Source organism: Alligator mississippiensis, chromosome 12 (assembly GCF_030867095.1).
Source record: "Alligator mississippiensis isolate rAllMis1 chromosome 12, rAllMis1, whole genome shotgun sequence".
Lineage (NCBI taxonomy): Eukaryota > Metazoa > Chordata > Crocodylia > Alligatoridae > Alligator > Alligator mississippiensis.
Genome location: NC_081835.1, coordinates 15,287,081 through 15,296,589, shown reverse-complemented (window position 1 = coordinate 15,296,589; position 9,509 = coordinate 15,287,081). Strand labels below are relative to the sequence as shown.

At 46.3% G+C, this 9,509-nt stretch overlaps 1 long non-coding RNA gene across 1 annotated transcript; it reads left to right on the top strand.

Moving 5' to 3' along the window:
- Window positions 1–1,043: 1,043 nt before the first annotated feature.
- On the top strand, window positions 1,044–8,355 carry LOC109286194 (uncharacterized). The gene is made up of 3 exons (XR_002094148.2): window positions 1,044–1,561; window positions 6,807–6,918; window positions 7,031–8,355. It is a non-coding gene; the product is annotated as an uncharacterized LOC109286194 (long non-coding RNA).
- The last annotated feature ends 1,154 nt before the right edge of the window (window positions 8,356–9,509 follow it).

The following is a 9,509-nucleotide window of genomic DNA, read 5'->3' as shown; positions in this document are numbered from 1 at the left end:
AGCAGCTGGCAGCCATGCGGGACTAGTAGGCCTGCCTGGAATGAGGGGGATTCTTTACTTTGCCAACACTTTTCTCAGCCCTTTCATAGCAATCTCAGAATGATTTGCTCTCAGCACCCTTAATGACACCTTCATCTTCATGGTAGGGCTGGGAGCTGAGGCACAAGGCTATGGAGCGAAATCATTCAGAGTGTCGCAACAAGCCTGTAGCTGAGCCAATCCACTTTCTAATGAGCCAGTGCAAAAGGATGGGTTCAGACACTCAAGAAAAATCCCAAGGGTCACTCAACCTTGTATGCCTCTAAGATAAAAGCTAAGAGGCTGCTTTGAAAGAGAGCTTGTAAATAGAGGTGCTGGCTGTCAGGGTTTGTCCTGATGATCTTGTACCACTCATAGGAGTATTTTAATGTTAACATAAGAGGTTCTTAGTATTAGATCCAGAGGGAATACCGGGATTGTATTTTCCTATGCCCTTTAGGGCCTGAAGCAGTGATAGTCAAAGGGCTGAGTTCAGCGTGGTTATAGTGGAGTCTGGGGCTCTACAGTGACCTGGGCTGGAGCAACTCTGGGGGTTTGTTGGATGATGGCAAAATGCCCAGGCTAACTCAGGCTGCATGACTAACTGCATGTTTTAGACTGCATCAACACATACCAGCTATGTACTCATGCTACCATGCGTGGAGTCCTATGGTCTCTTCCAACTCTACAAAGCTATGTAAATAACCATCATTTTTAACGTTTCCTAATTAAGCTTTAAATCTGTTCAAATGAAATGCTCTGGTTTAAAGTTGGTCCCTGGTCTGGAAGTGCTGCAATTGCCTTTTTGGAAGGGAAAAAACAAAACAAAACAAAACTTAGGACTTGTCCTGACATCTTTGGCTCAAATCTCTTCTTCCCTCCACTGCTGTGCTGGCTGCCAGCCAACTCACAGCCTCATCCCACCCGTGGGTGGGTGGCTGCCTTTCAGTGGTACCATCAGCAGAGGCTGCGAAGTACTGTGGGATGAGAGGCGCTATGTGAAGTGTGAACAATGCTGTTGGCCAAGCCCTAACTCTCGACTCCACTCTCACCCACAGCTGCCACTGGAAAAACTGGAACACAAGGTGGGAAGGGATTATCTGGGTCATCATGTCCAGTCTCCTGACGTCACGGGTAGCCCTGGGACAGACGTTTGGTCCAAACGTATTCTGCTCAACTCCACAGAGAGTCCTTATCACTGGAGAAGGAAGTGGGACCAAGTTTAGAGGTCAGCCCTGTCTATTTCCATCTGGCCGCAGACTGAACACACCCATTAGCACAGAATTCCCCAGCACAACTGTTTCCCTTGGTTTATAATTTACTTTTCCTTTTGGTGCAGGAGCTCTGAACCAGAGACTGCATTCAGGCCTTGACCCGCCATGTTATCTAAACATCTTGCTGATGTTTCCACAGCCCCTGGAGTATCCTTGCCTGTACAAACACATCTAAAACCTCTGCTTCCTGTTGATTGGCTATGGGGGAAAGAACTGCGACAGCACATCAAGAAGAAAGCTGAGGCTGTTTCCACCAGGCTTAGAACTGAGTAAGTCTTTCGTGCCTGGGATACGCTGGTATCCGTTTTGGGAGAGGAGTTCATTCTTTAGCACGGTCTCCTTGCCCTTGGGAATTAGCTCGTTTCCTGACATTAAATTTAATGCAGCATTTTTGCTGCTTCTGGACATTTGAAGCTGGTACTGAGCACCAAGCACATTGCCAAGGCAGTAGTGACCGACACTGGTTTAGGAAGGCATCAGAGGAGGGTTACATGGTAACAGGCTGATAGTTACTTTTCTCGATCACCAGCTGCTAGTCAGCTTCCCTTCTCTGTCAGGAACCCTGGGCCTTTCTGCCCCCCATGCTGTCAACCTGCTTCCCTCAGTTTGCTGACCACTGCAGCTTTCACCCCAGGTGAAGAGGGGGATCCAGTGCTGCTCGTTGGGCTTGTCTACACCTGCTATTTTTAAGGCGCATTAAGGGCACCTGTCCACATGTGTGCACCCTTAATGTGCCTTAAAAATGGTGATTTTAGGTTAATCCTGCCTAAATTTGATACCTGCTTAAAGCAAGTACCAAATCTAAACTGGCATAGCTAAGTCATATTAGCCCAAGTGTAGACAATGCGCATTAATGTGGTGTACATCAATGGATGCACAGCGTGTTAATGCGCATTAGCGCGGTTACACATGTGCTAATGAGACTTAGCTATGCCAGCCTAAATTCAGTGCACTTTAATGTGCATTAGTGCAGCTACATGTAGATGTGTGCCTAGATCACTTTAATGCGCCTTTAAGGTGCATTAAGTTTAAGTGCCTGTAACTACACATGCCCATCATTCCCTACCTCGTTCCCATCCAGCCCTGCTGTCCGCCTGTTGGGACATGTGTATTGCTATCCCTTCCAAATAGGGATCTTGCATTTTCCACTCATTTCTCTAGTTCCTGGGCTTGCAGTTCCCTGATCCCCCTCAGCTTGCATGATCCTACTTTGTTCTTGCTGCAGAACTGTTTCACAGGACTGTCAAGACCAGAGGTCCATCTAGCCCAATATCCTGACTGCAACAAGGGTCTTTCCCAGGATGGACTAAATAACTACCCTGCAGGAGGCAGAGTTAAAATAATGTGCGTTCACACTGTGATCCCAGTCTCTTAACAGCTAGGGATTGGCGATGGCCTTGTAGCATAAGGCTCACTACCTCTTCTGGATATCCTTGACATCCATATTAAAAGACATTCCAGTTTGACTCTGGCTAAGGGTTTGGCCTCAGTGACTTCCTCAAGTAGAGTCACAGTCTAACCCCACATTGTGAAACTGTATTTCCATTTATCAGCTTTCAGTCTATCACCTTTTAGTTCTCCTTCGTTCTTCTATTATGAGACTGGGCAATCGTAATCTAATGTCTCTAGGCCAGTAATTATGTTACATACTTTGATCATGACCCACCCTGTCCTTTCTAAAGTAAATAATCTCAATCATTCCAGCTTTCTCATAAGAGTTTGTTTCCAGGCCCTTAATTATGTTCCTCTCCACTGCACCCATCCCCCTGAACCGCTCTGCAAGACCCTTTTTGAGATGGGATGACCTTAGTGATACAAAGGATCCCAGATGAGGCCAAAGCATTGATTTATGTGAAGGTCATTATAACATTTAATATATGATTCTCCACTCCATTCCTCACCCATCGGCACACTGATCAGTCTATTGTGAGGCCAAGGTCCTTTTCTCAGACTGATGCAGCTGGGTCAGAACCCGGTGTGCTACATAAGTAGTTTACATTTCTCCCTTTCCTCTCTGCATTACTTCTCATTTATTGAGCTTTGTTTGCCATCATGGTGCCCACTCACCAACTTAACCCAGGTCATTTTGTCATCTGTAAAGTTTGCTACCTCACTACTTACCCTACATGACAAATCATTAATAAACAATAAGGAACTTAATACAGAAACTTGAGGCAGTCATTACTTCTTTCATAATAAAAAATGACCATTAAACCCTACCTTTTGCTTTCTACCTTGTAGCCAGTTCTTGACTATTGAGCATCTGCAGTATTATATTTTGTAAGACCTTGCCAAAGGCCTACAAGAATCCAGGTTGACTGGTTCTCCTTTACCCATTCCTGTAGTAACACTTTCAATGAATTCTAGGAGATTAGTGAAGTATGATTTTCCTTTGTTGAATCCCTGTTACTTAGACCCCCTTCCCACTGTGATCATCCACATGATTTGTTATTCCATTTTGAATAATTTCAACTGATGTGCCAGGCACCACTCTAAGTCTTAAGGGACTAGACTTCATTTCTTGGACCATCCCAGAGCCTTTTCCAAATCTGTGTCAGTGATGTTATGAATGTCCTGCTCTAGTTACCATAGCGCAGAACAACCCAGCATCTTCACAGATCAAAGTAAATAGCCAATCTGGCTCTATGCTACTAAGCTAATATACAGAAATGCAGGAAACCAGTGACAGAAAATCTCATTAGTAGGGGGCCTAGTACAAATAAAAAGTCACCCAGGAGCTCCTCAACTATAGCCTGATGATATCATTAGAATGGAAAAAAAACTTCAGAACAAGGCTACCGCCGACCTCAGCAGCATTGGCATTTGAGGCTGCATTCATCCCTGACATAACTGCAGTCAACCACATTGCACCAGAAAAGAGTTTGGCTCTTGCCCATCACAAAGCAATATGCATGTGCTGGCTCTTCTGGTTGCCTTGGGGTTGAGTCAGCACTGGCTCCTGGTCAGTTTGTCATCATGCTCTAGCAGCCTCCCCAGAAGCAAATAAGAAATCACCCTACCCCAGGATCCCCAGAAGCCCGTCTCACCCTTGCTCTGTCATGGCCACAACTCTGATAGCAAAATTACACACAAAGGCAGCTTTTCTCCAACTTGGGTCGACTTCCTAAAAATCACATGAGACTAAAATGTTCTCCGGGGACAAACTGAGAGCAGTTACAGAAACAACAGCCACATTGATAAAACATGAAGTCTTCCAGAGCCTCCCGGGGAGGGAGGGGACCACTGGAGAGCTGGAGTGCAGGGACTAGGGATGGCAGAGGCGTTATCTCCAGGGAAACAGTGTGTTTCTGCACTAGCAGATAAACAATCACTTGGCTATCATGGTCTATTGGAAGTGTCAGGAGGGCCATGTCAGAAGGCAGCTAGGGAGACCTTTGGGGGCAGATTAGGTCACTAGTTTAGTCCCAGGATTTTGCTCTCAAGATGGAGACTCCTATGTGGAACTAACTCCAGTCTACACGGCAACCAACTTGGGAACGTGCTGGGGGACAGGGCGAAGCTATCACTACTCCAGAAAGGCCCAACTAGGTACTCTTTACTGTGGTATCCCCGGGCAGGAAGAGAAGGGAGCCAGATTGGAATGGATCAGGCATGAGGAGGGTGGGAGTTTATTCATTAAGATTATTCCAGGGGTCGCCCTGCCTTTATCTCTCCCTTCCCCACCAAGCAAGCACTTGATATCCTCTTTCCTCTTGGCTCTGCCACTCATCTCCTGGAAGACCTTAGGCAAATCCCTTCACATTGCTGGGCCTCTGTTCCCCGCAACTGCAATACAGGGGTAATGGTACACAGATCTGTGAACTGCCGGGAGCTCAATGGAGCAACGTCACTAGCAAAAGCTGGATACCAATACTGCTATTGTCTTGCTTTCTGTTGTCACGGTGGGAAGAACAGCAGATTGTTTCCCATAAATCCCATAAATCCAGCCCCAGCGAGTAGAGGGTAGAGCAATGACCCCATTGGCATGTCTTCCATTCAGCTCTGTCCTAGCCCACTCTTCTGAACTAGAGGCATCCGACTCTGACTTTTAGCAAAGGATCTGTCATTTTTCTACCTCATTTCCCCTAGCTCCAGTGAATTTAAGAACCAAATTCCCACCATTCTTTCCAGACGCCCTCTTTGCAGTTTTCACACGTTGGTGGGTGTGTTTCACCAACCATATAGCAAACTATGGTTCCCTAGGAGTTTGGGCTGAATTATAGTCAAAGGGGGCTACCAGTCAACAGTGACCACAGACCTAAGCACCAATTCCTGGGCTGTGCCAGGCTCCAAGGGTCACTCAGCCTGGAAACCCCTTTTAACCAGCCTGAATAAAAGCTTTCCTCCTACACCCCCAGAAGGTTTTGCTCCTTCCTGGCTCATAGAGAGAGTTCATGCACCTGGTGAGCATGCCAGATACCAGGTTAAGGCAGATGGATGGAGGCTCCCATGCCCAGCTTTTCATTTATGCCTCCAGGTGAGTAAAATGCCCAGGTCTACCTATGAATACAAGCAAAAACAGAGAGTGGAGCCCAGTGAGCCTTCCCAGTCACTTCAGGGCCATTGGTGCAGTACAGGAATATACACAGGCATTTAATGAAATACTGTTACTTGCTAAGAAATCCACAGAAATGCTAGTCTATGAAGGTAGATACAGGGATATCTGGTGCAGAATTGTGGCATCCAGGGAAGCAGCAGTTCTGCTAATGCTGGCTATACTGAAAAGCCAACACAGGTGCATGGAAGAGGAAAAGGGAACATCACCTCTCACCCTTTTTATGTACGATGCCAGGCAAAGGCAGGAAAGGAAGGAGAAAAGGCTGGCTTTACAATAGTCCTCTAAGGGCCTTTTATTTAATGTATGCCTCTGAATTCCTATGGTTCAGGATAAATTCCAGGGGCTGTGGTCTAGATCCACCAAGGTGTCGAGGTGCCTAAGTTCTGGTTCAGCATTGAGCCCCCACTGAAATCAAACAGGAGTCCTTTGTCAATCTGGCCTTAAATGCCACTCTCTAAATGCAGAGCCAGGCCTGTGTTGCCCCCCAGGCAGAAATACCGCATTACATACCCACTTTGAACTGGTGGTTAAATGATGATTGAGAATGCAGATTCATGAAGAACTGGGCTCACTCAGTTCCTTGGTGTTGCTCCAGATTTATGCCACGGTATAACAATGTTCAGATTCCAGTAGCATCTCTCCATGCATGTAGCCATATTGTCTTGTGCTGCCTGTTATTTTTAGTTGTGCTGTAGCACCTGGCAGGGCTGGCACCTACTCCTTCTTCTTCTATTTTTAAGATTGTTTCTCTTTCCCTTCTTTAAAAGCTTGTGCTGTGTGTTTGCCTTGGCTAGCTGATCCAGGCAGTGTGTGGCTAGGTTCATGAGGTTCTTTACAATCAAACAACAACCATATGTGGCACGTGCCTTCTGTCAGGGGCACTGCACAAAGAAGGAAGTTCATAGGCTAGAAAAGACTGTTATGATCATTTAGTCTGTCTTCCTGCCCTCCCACAGAATAAAGAATTTCACTCCGTGATTCCTCCGGCTTCTGGTTGGTCTAGAGCACATCATTCAGAAGGGCTGGTGTAGACGCTGTGAGTGAGACGTAACTATATTATGCTTTTAGGTGAGTTGACTAGTGTCTAATTATAATTAGCCTCACTGTTAGACATATACACTTGATTCCCATCTGTATTAGTTCTACTTCTGCTTCCAACCATTGGGTTTTTCTCTGTTAGATCAAAGGACTTGCTGGTACCAGAAATCTTCCCCGGGTGGAGAAACTGACGGACAGAGGATGAAGGCACATCCCCATTTCACAGATGGGGAAGCTGATGCTCTGAGCAATGAGGTACCTTGCCCAAGATGTTGCAGTGAGCCAGCTGCACAGCCCATGAAAAGAACTCTGTATCTCTCAGTCCCGATCACCAGGCCCTGCAGGCCTGAATGTATTTTTGGGATCCAATCTGGAGTGAAACCCAGATTCCTGGAGGAAGCCCATATGCCTGTGTTGATGTTTTTGTGAGGAGGGGGAGTCAGCTGGCTTGATGGTCTCCTCACATTTTTTCCCTTGCCACACTTCCCGTTTCCTCTGTTTGGAGCAGCTCTGTCACTGAAGGGCCAGATCAAACAGCTTTTAAAGGTGTTGTTTTCCCCTCTTTATTAATGTGTCTCAGCTCTGACTCATTTCCTTTCCCACTGCAGATCATTCTTTGGTGAATTCTAAAATAAATCCCTTTGCTCAGCTCCCATCCTAGAGTTTGGCAGATTAGCTACCGACTTGCCTTTGTTTGTTTCTTCTATTACCAACAAACAGTTTCAGTAACTCTTTAAGGGACAAGCTGAAGCAGGGATCAGGATATACTGCATCCGTGGGCGCCCCAGGGGGTTTTCAAGAAGGACCAAGCTAATAATAATCAGTGACTGTGTTTGTTAGCTTCCTTTTATTGTTGTCCTTGCTTGAGTTTATTGTGGGCTTTGGCCCCGGATGTTTCACTTCAGTCTGGAGCATCTGGAAGTTCTGGGAATTTCAGACAACGCAGAGATTTATCACATGTTTGCAATCCACATTCCCTACCCCACAAAATGAAATTAATAGACAGGCTGGATCCTCCAAGGGATTGGGGTTGTTCTAAAGAACAATGTAAGTTTATTTTTTTAAATCACATCTATGAGCAAAAAAAAAAAAAAAAAAAAAAAAAGCATTTAATATGCTCAAGGTCCATCTTAAGGATTAACTCATTAATCTTCACAGCATGTCTCTGTGGGGTAGGAATTATTATCCCTGTTTATGATTATCCCTGCTTCTATTTCATCCTAGATGGATGTAGGTGGGCTGGGCAGTGTGCCCTGAAGAGGATGGAAATAAAGGATGCTCTAAACAGTGTGGGGCACTGATGCCTGGAGTCTGATGTTGTGTCCTACATTTGTCTTCCTAAAATCCACAGAGCCCAATCCTCTCAGATTGCCGGACTCAGAGCATCTCAAGTCACATGAATGAATGATGGTCTGTTTCTATTGGCTTGGGATCTGGCCCACAATCCACCAAGGGAACCAGGGGAAAATGGAGAATCTTAATCAAACTCAAACTGTGAACCTGCCCCCCAGGCAACAAGAGAAGTGGGCAGACATGCAGTAAATGGTAAGGTGGCCACAGGGTGCCTGGCTACTTTTCCACCTTGATTTACTGTCAGCATTGACAAGCTTTGTCTCTTGGCTCCTCGGATGCTGCCTGTCGAGTCTAATGCTGTTGATTTGATAATATATCTAATCTGGCTTTCTTGAAAACACCCTTTATCTCAGAGCTGCTGTTCTTCTACTTGAACCATCTTCCTTCCTCTCATTCTTTCTATCTTTCCCAGCTGGGGCCAATCTGTCCGGGAAGTAATCCAACTCACTTCCATCTGATGGGAGCTGATCCCAGTTCAGCTCCCCGCGTCTACTCCAGAGTCAGAATCGATCCGGGTCAGTATTCTGAAATCATTCATTTTCCTCCTCTGCATTTCTTGCTGCTGCCTTCCTCCCTCCGTTCTGGGTAGCGTGGGGAAGACAGCAGTGTGGACGGGTTCTTTCCTCACAGCTTTCACAAAGCAAATGCCAAACTGCACTCACCCACACCCACACATTATACCCAGCTTCCTACTTCTTCTCTTTCCTCCAAGGACTAATTACACACACACCTACCCTGTCTTCCCCAAGCCTGGGAGAGTCATGGAGCTCCAAAGCAAAACACTAATGTCCTAGTTTAGGGAAAAAAAATATAATTAAAAGGCCTAGTGTGGCCACTGAGCTTTGGGCATTCCCCATGAGGACATTAGACATGCCCCACAGGGAACAGCTGCAGAACAGAGCATGCAGAGGCCTGATTCTGCTCCCCTGACTCTCACCACTGCCCCCTCCTCTCGTGAGCACTCCCATGGCTGTGAGTCACGCTGTGAAATGGCTGGCACATGCTCTCAGTCACCCCCCACAACACGTTGCCAGTTGAACTCTCTGTGTGCACCCCCGTGCTGTGGAAACCAAGGCTGTTGTTCTTATCCCTCAGCAAAGCCAAATGGGGGTCACTTGGCCTTAAGGGTCCATAAGAATATTGCTAAAAAAAAATCAGCTCTGGCCCATGGGGCTGGTCATGTGGGTAAGCTAGACACCACTGGACTTTGAAGAAATTCATGGAGGTCTGACTCTTCCTTCAAGCCTCCCGTATCTCAGTGATGGTCT